The sequence below is a fragment of the Amphibalanus amphitrite genome, unplaced genomic scaffold (genome assembly GCF_019059575.1).
Source record: "Amphibalanus amphitrite isolate SeventyFive unplaced genomic scaffold, NRLGWU_Aamphi_draft 000815F_arrow, whole genome shotgun sequence".
In the NCBI taxonomy this organism is placed as follows: domain Eukaryota; kingdom Metazoa; phylum Arthropoda; class Thecostraca; order Balanomorpha; family Balanidae; genus Amphibalanus; species Amphibalanus amphitrite.
The window spans coordinates 101,606-113,667 of record NW_024882309.1 but is presented as its reverse complement, the minus strand read 5'-3'; positions in this window follow the sequence as shown (position 1 = coordinate 113,667).

Sequence of the window (12,062 nt, the reverse complement as noted above, 5' to 3'; positions counted from 1 at the left end):
GTTAGCTATAAATGCTACTTATGCTACTTGCTAGAACGTATTTATTTTAGCATAGTTTACAAAATGTTTAGAAAGCGTAAAATGAATCACTCCACATGTTAATTGTTAACATATAATTATGAATAAAGTTATTACAAATAGTTATATCAGCAGTGATTAATGGACAGTGGTTCTATGGTTAATGTTAAGGTTACACTGACATTGTACAAGTATGCTCATTTACCAGTAGGGCCTTAACTGGTTACCAGTTTGAGTTGCACGGGTTGACCTCGGGTCAGGACAGGACATTTGTGCAGTGTGCAGTGTGCGTGCACACTGCACAGTCACAGTGGTTAATGGTTATACTTAGTCATTGTTGTCATCAGTAGTCAGTACCACAAGTAAAAATAGCATAAGGCATAAGTATGAAGTAGAACAGGAAGCTAGTGGTACAACTGATAACCATTCAATGATGACTAGAGTTACACTAATATTCATATTTCATAAACAGGCAAGTTGTGAGCCCTAACAGTCCATAAAAGTATCAGTATGGCTCTGGCTTACCTGTCAGGTGCAACTGAGGAAAATATTGTTTACAATCATAAGTACCAAAATCTAAAATACCTCTGAAAGGGAATTGTAGTCTATTTCGTTGCCAATTACAAGCAACATGGCTAAGCTTCCTGCGATATCAATATGAAGAAATAAACAGAATTCGAGTAATTAATGCCAAACCGAGCCTGTGATCAGGGAATGTGATTGTGAATTTTCATGAGACATATGCGACGCCTTGAGCGCTGTTTTTTCTTCTTTCCAGGAACAATTAAAAGTCAAGTTACTTATTTTCTATTATTTATTTTTTATTCTTTTTAATATGATTTGAACTTTGAAGATAGTCATACTTAAGCTTATTACTTACTGCTAAGTGAAACACTCATCATTTCATAAAAAATCATATTTTGGGTCTCCTTTCTTTCAAAAACAATCAACAACCTCTGCCAGGAGCAGTGTACGTTATACCTGTTCGAGTAGAGTCAACTGAAACTGGTAGACAACTATTCACTGGTTGTCGCGGCTGCCCTAAAATCTGTCCGTTAGCTGGTAGAAATTCCACTGATTTAGTTTGAGAGTGAAACGTCGTCATTCTGCGCCACATACGTATGCGCCTAGCGCCTATGCGGTATGTGATATGTGGTGCGAGGGCCTTGCGAGTTGTGGGTGCCATGCGATACAAATGCCGAAATTTGCTTTATTTATAGTGCCTGCGACTGCGTCGGTTGTTTGTATTATCTTATTTGCGTTTGCGGAATGCGGATCTTGCTGGCATTTCAAGTTTGAGGTCCGCAATCCTATTTTCTTCCACCCTGCGGAACTTTGGATAGCAGCGTTGATTGTTTTGTTTGTTTTTCTTACTGCCTAATGCCTATTGGTGGCATCTAAGTATTTCCAGTTCATGTCAATGTAAATCATTAATTACAATGCCACTTGCTTTGTCAGTTACCATCAGCCGATAATATTGTTGCTGTCTGTTGCTAATTGCTATCTGGTATACATCATTTGCATACATTGATTGAATGCAACCAATATAGCCATTAATACATGGGTGTAACTTTGTATACTTTCGAGGTCCCATGTGGGACCCCAATGCGAACATTTGGGACCCCAATTGTCATTTTGGGACCCCAATAGTGGAGGCCCCCGAGACGCACCAGCTACTTTGCAAACGGAGGTCCGATGTTCATATAAAAGTTTCTCTGTTTAAATAGGAGGCCCCTTGGACAAATCGGAGGCCCTGTTGGACAAATAGGAGGCCCCCTGAACAAGTAGGAGGCCCCCTGAACAAGTAGGAGGCCCCCCGGAAAACAGGAGGCCCCCTGGAGAAATAGGAGGCTCTCTGGACAAGCAGGAGGCCTCCTGGACAAATAGGAGGCCCTAGACAAATAAGAGGCCCCTAGACAAATAGTAGGCCCCATGGACAAATAGGAGGCCCTCTGTACAAAAAAGAAGCCCCCTGAACAAATAGGAGGCCCCATGGACAAGTAGGAGGCCCACTGCAAAAATAGGAGGCCCCCTGGACAAATAGGAGGTCCTAGGCCTAGACAAACAGGAGGCCCCTTTCACAAAAGGAGGCCCCCTGGACAAATAGGAGGCCCCATGGACAAGTAGGAGGCCCACTGTACAAATAGGAGGCCCCCTGCAAAAATAGGAGGCCCCCTGGACAAATAGAAGGTCCTAGACCTAGACAAACAGGAGGCCCCTTTCACAAAAGGAGGCCCCCTGGACAAATAGGAGGCCCCTTTCACAAAAGGAGGCCCCCCGGACAATTAGGAGGCCCCCTGAACAAGAAGGAGGCCCCCTGGATAAAAAGGAGGCCCCCTAAAAATAGGAGCCCTCTGGATAAATAGGAGGCCGCTTGGAAAATAAGAGGCTACTTTAACCAATAGGAGGCCCCCTGGACAAATAGGAGGCCCCCTGAACACGTAGGAGGCACGCTGGACAAATGGGAGGCCTCTTGGGCAAAGAGGCCCCCTAGAAGAATAACAGGTCCCTTGGACAAATAGGAGGCCCCCTGGACAAATAGGGGACCTCTTCAACAAATAGGAGGCTCTATGGACAAGTAGGAGCTAGAGGCCCTCTGTACGAATAGGAGCCCCCCTGGACAAATAGAAGGCTCCCTTAACAAAAAGGAGTCCCTTCAAAAAAAGGAGGCCCCGGGACAAGTAGGAGACCCTTGGACAAATAGGAGGCCCCTGCACAAATATGAGACCCCTAGTCGAATAAAAGACCCCTGGATAAATAGGAGGCCCCTGGACAAATAGGAGGCCCCTGAACACGTAGGAGGCCCCCTAGATAAAGAGGAAGCCCCCTGGAAAATAGAAGCCCCCTGGATAAATAGGGGACCTTCTGGGGAAACAAGAGGCCTCCTGGACAAATAGGAGGCCCCATAGACGAATAGGAGGCCGCTTGGACAAATAGGAGGCGCCGTTAACCAATAGGAGGCCCCCTAGACAAACAGGAGGCCCTCTGTAACAGTAGGAGGCTCTCTGTACGTACAAGAGACCGGCGCTCGACCTGTAGGAGCTTAGCTGTATGTACACTAGGAGGCTCTCTGTGCAAGTAGTCGAAGTAGGAGGCTCTCTGTACTGTACCTACAATTACAAATAAGAGGCCCCCTGGGCAACTTAGATGCAACACAAATCGGAGGTCACCTGTAAAAAAGCGGGACTCTGTTGGAATACCTGATTTAATAAATTATTTTCCTGATATTCAAATTACTTAGGTAATCCTCGTCCGCACATGGGGGGGGGGGAGTGGTTGCCACCCCCCCCCCGCCCTAGGTAGTTTTTTCTGCTCTGCACTAAACATTTTGATTGCTAGAAGTCGGATGTTTCGTATAGCTGCTGCTCTATACTTTTTTAGCGTCCACTGAAAATTTCAAGTTTCTGTGGTTTTTGGTTTCGGAGATATGACCTTATTCTTCAGGTAATGTCATAACCCAAATGACAAATACCCAATATCTTGCGTTGGCGTTGGGTCTTGTGAGCTTTTCACACCTTGATTTCGGCCTTGTTTGTCAGTCTTACCTCCCACCTATCATGGAACATAATGTTCAATGATGTAGAGATGCCAGGGTCAGGGTCAAGGTCAACCTAGGTCGTCTAAAAATATTGCGTTTTAGGCAAGCTGAATTTACTTTCGTGAAGTTTCTTTGACTGTATTTTTGGTAAAAGCTTCTCAGTTCATGATCTCATGTAATATGGACACATTCACAATCGGTGCACACATCAGTATACACACAGACACACACAGACATACAAACACATGTCATTGACCTTGAGCTAACTTGACCTGAAATGACCACAGCCAGCAAAAACCTAGTCGGATAGTGTGACAAAGAGGTTCTAGCTGGCTTGGCACCACAATACGGCAGCGTCATCGGTATATGATGAGCAGCGCACGTGATATTCCAACGGGCAACGGTGACCCCAAACAGCAACATTCTTTAGTTTGACCTGACCTGGAAGGTCAATGACTGACCTGATGAGGTAAAATTGGTGTCATTGGATTCGTCTCTTCCCAAAGAATCTGTTGCTCTTGACCGCAAGGCTTAAAATCTTGTAAGAACAAATTGTGGTGATGTCGAATAAGATACCTACACAAGCAGCGGGCCAACCCATCATATACCGATGACGCTGCCGTATTAGTGCCAAGCCAGCTAGAACAGCTCTTTGTCACACTATCCGACTAATTTGCTGGCTGTGGTCATTTCACGTCAAGTTAGGTCAAGGTCAATGATGTGTGTTTGTATGTCTGTGTATGCCTGTGTATGTACTGATGTGTGCACAGATCGGTTTGTGTGTCCCTATTACACTTGATCATGAACTGAGAAGCTTTTACTAAACATACAGTCAAAGAAACTTCACGAAAAGTAAATTCAGCTTGCCTAAAGCGCAATAATTTTAGATGACCTTGGTTGACCTTGACCCTGACCCTGACATCTGTACATCGCAGAACAACATGTTCAATGATAGGTGGGAGGTAAGACTGGCAAAAAAGCCGAAATCAGCGTGTCAAAAGCTCACAAGGCCCATAGCCATCGCAAGATATTGGATATTCGTCATTTAGGACATGACATGACCTGAAGAACAAGGTCATATCTCCAAACCCAAAAGCCACAGAAACTTCAAATTTTCAATGGACGCTGAGAAAAGATAGAAAAGCAGCTATACAAAAAATCAGGTTTCTAGCTTTAAAAATGTTAAGTGTAGAGGAGAAAAACTGACTTGGGGGTGGCGACCCTCCCCCCAGGTGCGGGCGAAGGTTAACCCTCACACTTTCTGGGGTCGGCTTACGGCTAGATTCCTTGCGCAATGCTGTGCCGTTAAATTTTTTTCTATAATAAAGGCATTGTGTTTTATTGTCAAAAGTGAAAAAGCCAGAAATTTTCGTCGATTTCGGATGCCGCGGGGGATATTTACATACAATGTCACCCTGCTGGCCTGGATCTACCAGTAGGGTCAGGTGACCTACCATTTCTTTATTGAATATTTAAATATTTAAAATATTTTATTTTGATATTTTAAATTAAAAATATTAATTAAATATTATTAAAAATATTAAAATATTTTTAAAAATATTTTGAATATTTAATTCTAATATTCAAAAAAAAAATCATGGCATCAGAGCTGTGACGAAAAATAAGTGGCCTAAATCCGATGAGAAAACTGGATTTGGGGGTACCCCAGGTTTGGCTTCTGAGCCTCTGGTCCCCCAATGAAAATTTCTTAGAGGAGGCCCTGGCGTGGTTCGTAAATTACCGCTTCCGCAATTGGAGGCCCCTAATTGCTTGGAGGCCCCCACTAAATGGAGGCCCCCTTGGACGTTTGGGACCCCAATGGTGATGTCAAAGTTTCACCCATGCATTAAAGGAAACAGTCCACTTTCCTGAAATCAGTATTTTGCTATTGATTTATGATTTTTTATGCTCAAAATAATCATGAAATAAAATAAAACCTTTTTGTAAAAACAATTATTTTCTTTATTTTAATATAGGGCGAACTATATTCTATGTAAAATAATGTTTGACGCGGAAGCTTATTACGCATTGACCAATCATATTGCGTAGCTCAAACCTACGAATACTGCATTGGCTGTAAGCAGCACGCTGATTGGCTGACGATGACGTGGCTGCATTCCTGTGCAAGGCACGCATTCCTCTACAAGGCACTCTTTTCGGAACGAGAAATGGAATTTCTTCGTCTAGGGTGATCGTTGAGCCGTAAAAGCTCCTGATTTGTGCTAGTCTCAGCTCAAGCTACGAAACTGCTATTCCAGCTCAAATGTTAAAAGTGAACTATTTCCTTTAATATATATTGTGCTTACTTTTACTACTTGTGCTTGTGCTCTAAATTTTAAGCTTTAGTTTTTGCTGTTCAATTTACGTTATTGTTCTCCCTACCTAACCAGTTAACTAACATTGACAAATCAGTTTCAGATAATGTGATGTGCCTTGTGGATGCTTCTATATAATAAAACCTTTTTAATAAAACCTTTTTGTAAAAACAATTATTTTCTTTATTTTAATATAGGGCGAACTATATTCTATGTAAAATAATGTTTGACGCGGAAGCTTATTACGCATTGACCAATCATATTGCGTAGCTCAAACCTACGAATACTGCATTGGCTGTAAGCAGCACGCTGATTGGCTGACGATGACGTGGCTGCATTCCTGTGCAAGGCACGCATTCCTCTACAAGGCACTCTTTTCGGAACGAGAAATGGAATTTCTTCGTCTAGGGTGATCGTTGAGCCGTAAAAGCTCCTGATTTGTGCTAGTCTCAGCTCAAGCTACGAAACTGCTATTCCAGCTCAAATGTTAAAAGTGAACTATTTCCTTTAATATATATTGTGCTTACTTTTACTACTTGTGCTTGTGCTCTAAATTTTAAGCTTTAGTTTTTGCTGTTCAATTTACGTTATTGTTCTCCCTACCTAACCAGTTAACTAACATTGACAAATCAGTTTCAGATAATGTGATGTGCCTTGTGGATGCTTCATTTTTTTTTTTTTTTTTTTTTGAAGGAGGCTAGGGCTATGGTAATTGCCAATTGATATTTTTGTTTTCTGAAAATTTTCTGACATGAATTAGGTACCATTTAGTTGGTTTTTAGTTTTTTACTCCTCAGATAACATGTAAACATTTTGAATTTTTCGCGTAAATTTGAAAAGTGCATTGGCCTTATGTTCCGATAATTTTCCAATTTTTTTTTAGAATTCCGTCCGAATTCCAAATCGGAATCGGACAAAAATTGGAATTCCGAAAAAACGGATTCCGATTGGCACCACTAGCCTCGGTGCCGTCTGCTCCTACACCGGCCGGCCGCACTAGAAGATAGGCAACCCGTGATACACGCAGGTCATGCGGCGCAGTCTACATCGCAGGGAAGTGGAACGCCTCGCCGGGCGGAAAGCAGGCTTTCGGCGATAAGCAAAGGCTCGGAAGCGGCAAGACTGGATATGGAAAAGGGAGACCACTTGATATTTTCCCTGCAGCGTTGTAAATGACCGACACTTTATTTTATACGGTTTGAGCCATAGGAAGAGAGACGGCAACACTCGGCAAGACGGATTCCGGTGCAAACAGAATGGGCATCCCATGTCCCGTCCCGGCTACAGCACAGACACAGCTGCGTCCCGCCCCGTAATAGTTCCGGCATAGGACAGGACTGCGTCCCGTCCCGCCCTAGTTCCGGCATAGGACGCAGCTGCGTCCCGTCCCGCCCTAGTTCTGGCATACATAGGACAGGACTGCGTCCCGTCCCGTCCCGTGTGCAGGCACAGTTCATGTCACATCTGCCACTCTGTTCGGCACATACCCCGCGCTCACCGAACTGGCACGCTACTGTAACCGGTCACACGGGGCAGACCGTCGGCGGGCAGGGGGGGGGGGGGGCGGATATTGGATGTGGTCCGGTAATGTGACCCAGCATCCGGTCCCGGGTCACTGCAGGGATGGTACACGGCAGCAGACAGCAGGGAGGGGGCAGCGCAGGAGCCAGCCTTGAAAGACGAGGCATACATATACATTTTGTACTGGCTACACTATGTCCGTTTTTGGTTTCAACCTTTTTGACGACTGCTGTTTCCCAAAACTAACCTCTCAGTCTTCGTCTTTGGTACGCTGAAACTTCAAACACCTAAAGGTACACCGTCCACGACTTCGCCCTAAATTCTAGCATAGTATAGCCCTGTAGTATAGAGGCGTCCTGAAGCAGTTCGCGGGCCCTGAGTGTCTTCATCTTTCCTGGCACCTGACAGGTCACTGAGACTGGTGTGTCCCGTCAAGGCAGGGCTGTGCCCCACGTGTCGGCTTCCTCTGACCGAACGGCCACCAATATTGGATCGGAACCTGCCCACGTGTCTATCTGAACTAGTGATGTCAATCGGTTACCGAAAATTTCGGTTACCGAAAAGATATGCTGACCGATTCGGTAATCGGTCGGTCAGGCCCCCCCAAAATCGGACACTTTCGGTCACCCTGCCAGTGAAACCATTTTCAAAAAGAGAAAGTATTCCATTTTTGCCTAGTTAAAATGAAATTTATTGGGATGTTAATGATAACGAGTTGCAAAATTTCCCCCAAAAGCTACAAGAGATGCCACATTTTGGCAACTTCAGTACCCATCCTGATCCCACCCAGCAGGCAGCAGCCACCCATTGTGCAACCACAACTACAAGCAGGCTGATTTTGACTCAGTTGGCCCCACAAATACACACAATTTCGAAACTCAATTCCAGTCTAACTGTTAAGATATCACCTGTAATCAAAGAAGTATTGCCTACAAAAATCATTATACAGTGATCAAAAATGCAAGGTAAAAAAGAACTTGAATTACTGAAATGTGTTTCTGGACAGTTAGCACTAAGCACTTAGCAGTGATCACATTTCAATTTACACTTCACAGGTGTTCTACTATTCCACATTCTCCTTAAAGGAAATAGTTCACTTTTAACATGGGGTTTTGAGCTGGAATAGCAGTTTCGTAGCTTGAGCTGAGACTAGCACAAATCAGGAGCTTTTACGGCTCAACGATCACCCTAGACGAAGAAATTCCATTTCTCGTTCCGAAAAGAGTGCCTTGTAGAGGAATGCGTGCCTTGCACAGGAATGCAGCCACGTCATCGTCAGCCAATCAGCGTGCTGCTTACAGCCAATGCAGTATTCGTAGGTTTGAGCTACGCAATATGATTGGTCAATGCGTAATAAGCTTCCGCGTCAAACATTATTTTACATAGAATATAGTTCGCCCTATATTAAAATAAAGAAAATAATTGTTTTTACAAAAAGGTTTTATTTTATTTCATGATTATTTTGAGCATAAAAAATCATAAATCAATAGCAAAATACTGATTTCAGGAAAGTGGACTGTTTCCTTTAAATATTGCAGGTACCAACCAAATGTTTGAAATCTAGATGACCACAACATAAAAACACAGGAATCTTGATAAAAACTAGAGGGCCATGTCCGCTTTCTGGGCCCTGTTTCACCGGTGATAGCAGCACGCTGCTTTTACACGTGTCAAATTGGGTTTCCATGGAAACATCAACAGGCCCATTGCTCCAACACTACCACAAGTGTGACGTCAGCTCGCGCAATTTGATAGCAGCGTGGTAGCAGCCGGCCCCCGCCGAAGTTAGTTGGTAGCACTGCTGCTCCACGGCGTACATTTCCTACCAGCCCATAGGGTTTACATGTTAAATGGCCTGTTTTCGGCGAGCGATATCTCGGTCAACCTTTGAAGGAATCAATGGTTCTTAGTCTCAAATGATAGATCGATGAATTTTCTTTCGACAATTCCCCTACCATTTTTCACGAAACCCAGCCGATCTTCTACGGCGTACAGGGTAAAGATTTCTCTGCACGCCAGCACCCGCGATCCGCCTCTCCGTTCGTCGGCGCGCGGTCCTCGGTAGCGCAGTCGGTAACGTATCGGGCTACGGATCCGAGGGTCGTGAGTTCGAATCCTGGGAGCGCCGCGTGATTTTGGCTTGAATTGAATGATGTAGATTCTTGAATGTTTGCATAATCAATTATTAATAGCTAATTGAATGTATCTGCCCACTAATCGGCCCCTAAAACCTGTTATTTTAGAAATTTAAGAAATGAATGTCACGTGCGCGTCACAACTGCCAACAATAAGCGTTACCATATTCTAGTTTGAACTAACTTTTTGCTAATCCCGACCACATATAGTAGGTTTTCTAGTAGATATACTAGAAATTCCTACCAAAGTTCGTCCTACCCTTCACTCAATATACCCTGGTAGCAGCATCCCGTGAAACACCGCCCTGGAGTCTTCCACATCATCTCCAAACACAAGGGATTTTGAAACAGATGCGCCATAACAGCGACTTTAAACCAGCTGATTAAGTTGCTGCAAAAAAGGTTTTGGATTGTTACATGCTGCCTCGTGAATGATTTTATTGATGTAAATGGTCCAACACGATTTTGATTTGAAGTCTAATGAAATCAACATTGTAAGTGTAATTCACTACAAGAAAATTAGTTTCACTTCAATAATTCAACCAAAAGGGCATATAAATAAATATTACGTCATCGTCTTACATCCTTTAGTTAGGGAAGAGAGGATCTTTAAAGTCAATCCTTGGTTCTACTTGGGTTCTACTGGGTTCTACTATTATTTTGCGCCAGCTTGTATTAATTTTGTCTGCATAATTGTGTTTTCTTGTAAAGATAAGACAAAGTGCCAGTTTAATGAATTTTCATTTCATTTTTGGGACGAAATTCAGGCTCAGAGCTACCTAATAGGTACCTGCCTTTTCAGCTGGATTTTCAGTGTCAAATTCTTCGTAGAGTAGGGGAGAACGGGGTTAATTGTAACATTTTTTGCATTTTATCATCTGGTGCAAACACGTTTGCAGTTATAAAACTCTTTCTTTTATTTTCAGAAACTATGAGGTTTTGTCTTTAAAATGCCGTTAAAACATTTCCGAAATAACTTATTTTTTCGGTCAAAATTGTTGTCCGAAAAAGTCAATTCATCTGTTACAATTCACCCCAGATACGGGGTCAAAAGTAACACCACCCGGGGACAATTGTAACATGCTAATTTACAGGCTACAGCAACACAATTTTTCCCAAAACTTTGATTTAACAAAAGTATTGAACACTTGTTCATCTTCCCAGACTTGGTGGAGACGGTTCTTCTCAGGAAAAAAGGCTTAAAACCTCGCACTTATACAGGGGTTGGATGGACCTCCTCTCCCTCGGTTTTTCGCAAATAAATCGCGTAAAAAGCTGCCGATTGCGACAAAACTTACAGCTCTCTTAATTCTAGCAATGTTTCATCTCCCTTGAAAATTTGACGACTTTGACATAATGGCGACTGACCTATAACCTGTTACATTTGACCCCTGCAAAAATGTTACAATTGTCCCCGTCCGCGCGCCTTGACATATTTTAGACGAAACTGGTGCATAAAGATGTTGCATGTACAGCATTTAATGCTTTCAATTTATGGACAACAAGCCTGCCAACGCTTACACAAAGTCTGAAGTCGATATCTTTTCAATGGCGGGAATGAGCTTATCAAATATAACGGTATAAACATTTATAAAATGCACTCAAAAACACATTACTGTGCACAGCCATCGACATACCCGGCACTTTCGCTTCAAACTCCGTTGGGAAAGGCAGTATAGAATTACGCATTTTCGGTCTTAACATTAGCGCATTCTATTGGTAAGTTTATGAATTATTAACACTGTTACAATTGCCCCGTGTTACATTTGACCCCGCTCTCCCCTATCTCAGACCGCATCTCAAGACTCAAGGCCAGTTTCCAAGCAGTGTTGATGTGTTTTGTGGTGTTTTGATTCTGCCTTTTCTCCTAGGGAATGTTGTCATGAACATACCTATTACCAACCATTGGACTTACTAATTGATCGTGCTTTTGCAACATAATGAGTATTCTTCCTTACATAGACCACAGCAGATTCTTGACAATTAACCAAATCTGTGAAATGCTGAGGTCCATGTGTTCCTAGTCTACCCTTAGCAATGTAACTTCTACCACAAAATGTATTTTGCAGTGGCTAGGAATTGACTGAATTTGGACTGAAATGCCATTTCCCATTATTTTCCATCAGAATTTACCAATTATTTTAATTTTGGGGTAGAGTAATAGCAAATAAAATTTCGGTCAAATTTCGGTCAAATTTTGTCTTGGGATGTTATCGGTCGGTATTCGGTCGGAAATTTTTCCCAAATTTTGATTTCGGTCGGTATCGGTCAGACATTTTTTGGAAAATGACACCACTAATCTGAACGGCCCACGGCGGCCTGGTCAGAGAGCGTCCCGCTGTGATCAGGAGCAGATCGGGACCTGACCCCCCCCCCCACCCCACGTGTCTGTCTGTCTACCCACGGCGGCCCGGTCAGAGAGCGTCCAGCCGTGATCAGGAGCAGATCGCAGCCGCCCGTCAGCCTCGATGCCGCAATTGAAGCGGAGAGACCGCCGGCTAAAAGCCAGCCGCCACACGCCGTTAGTGAAATTCT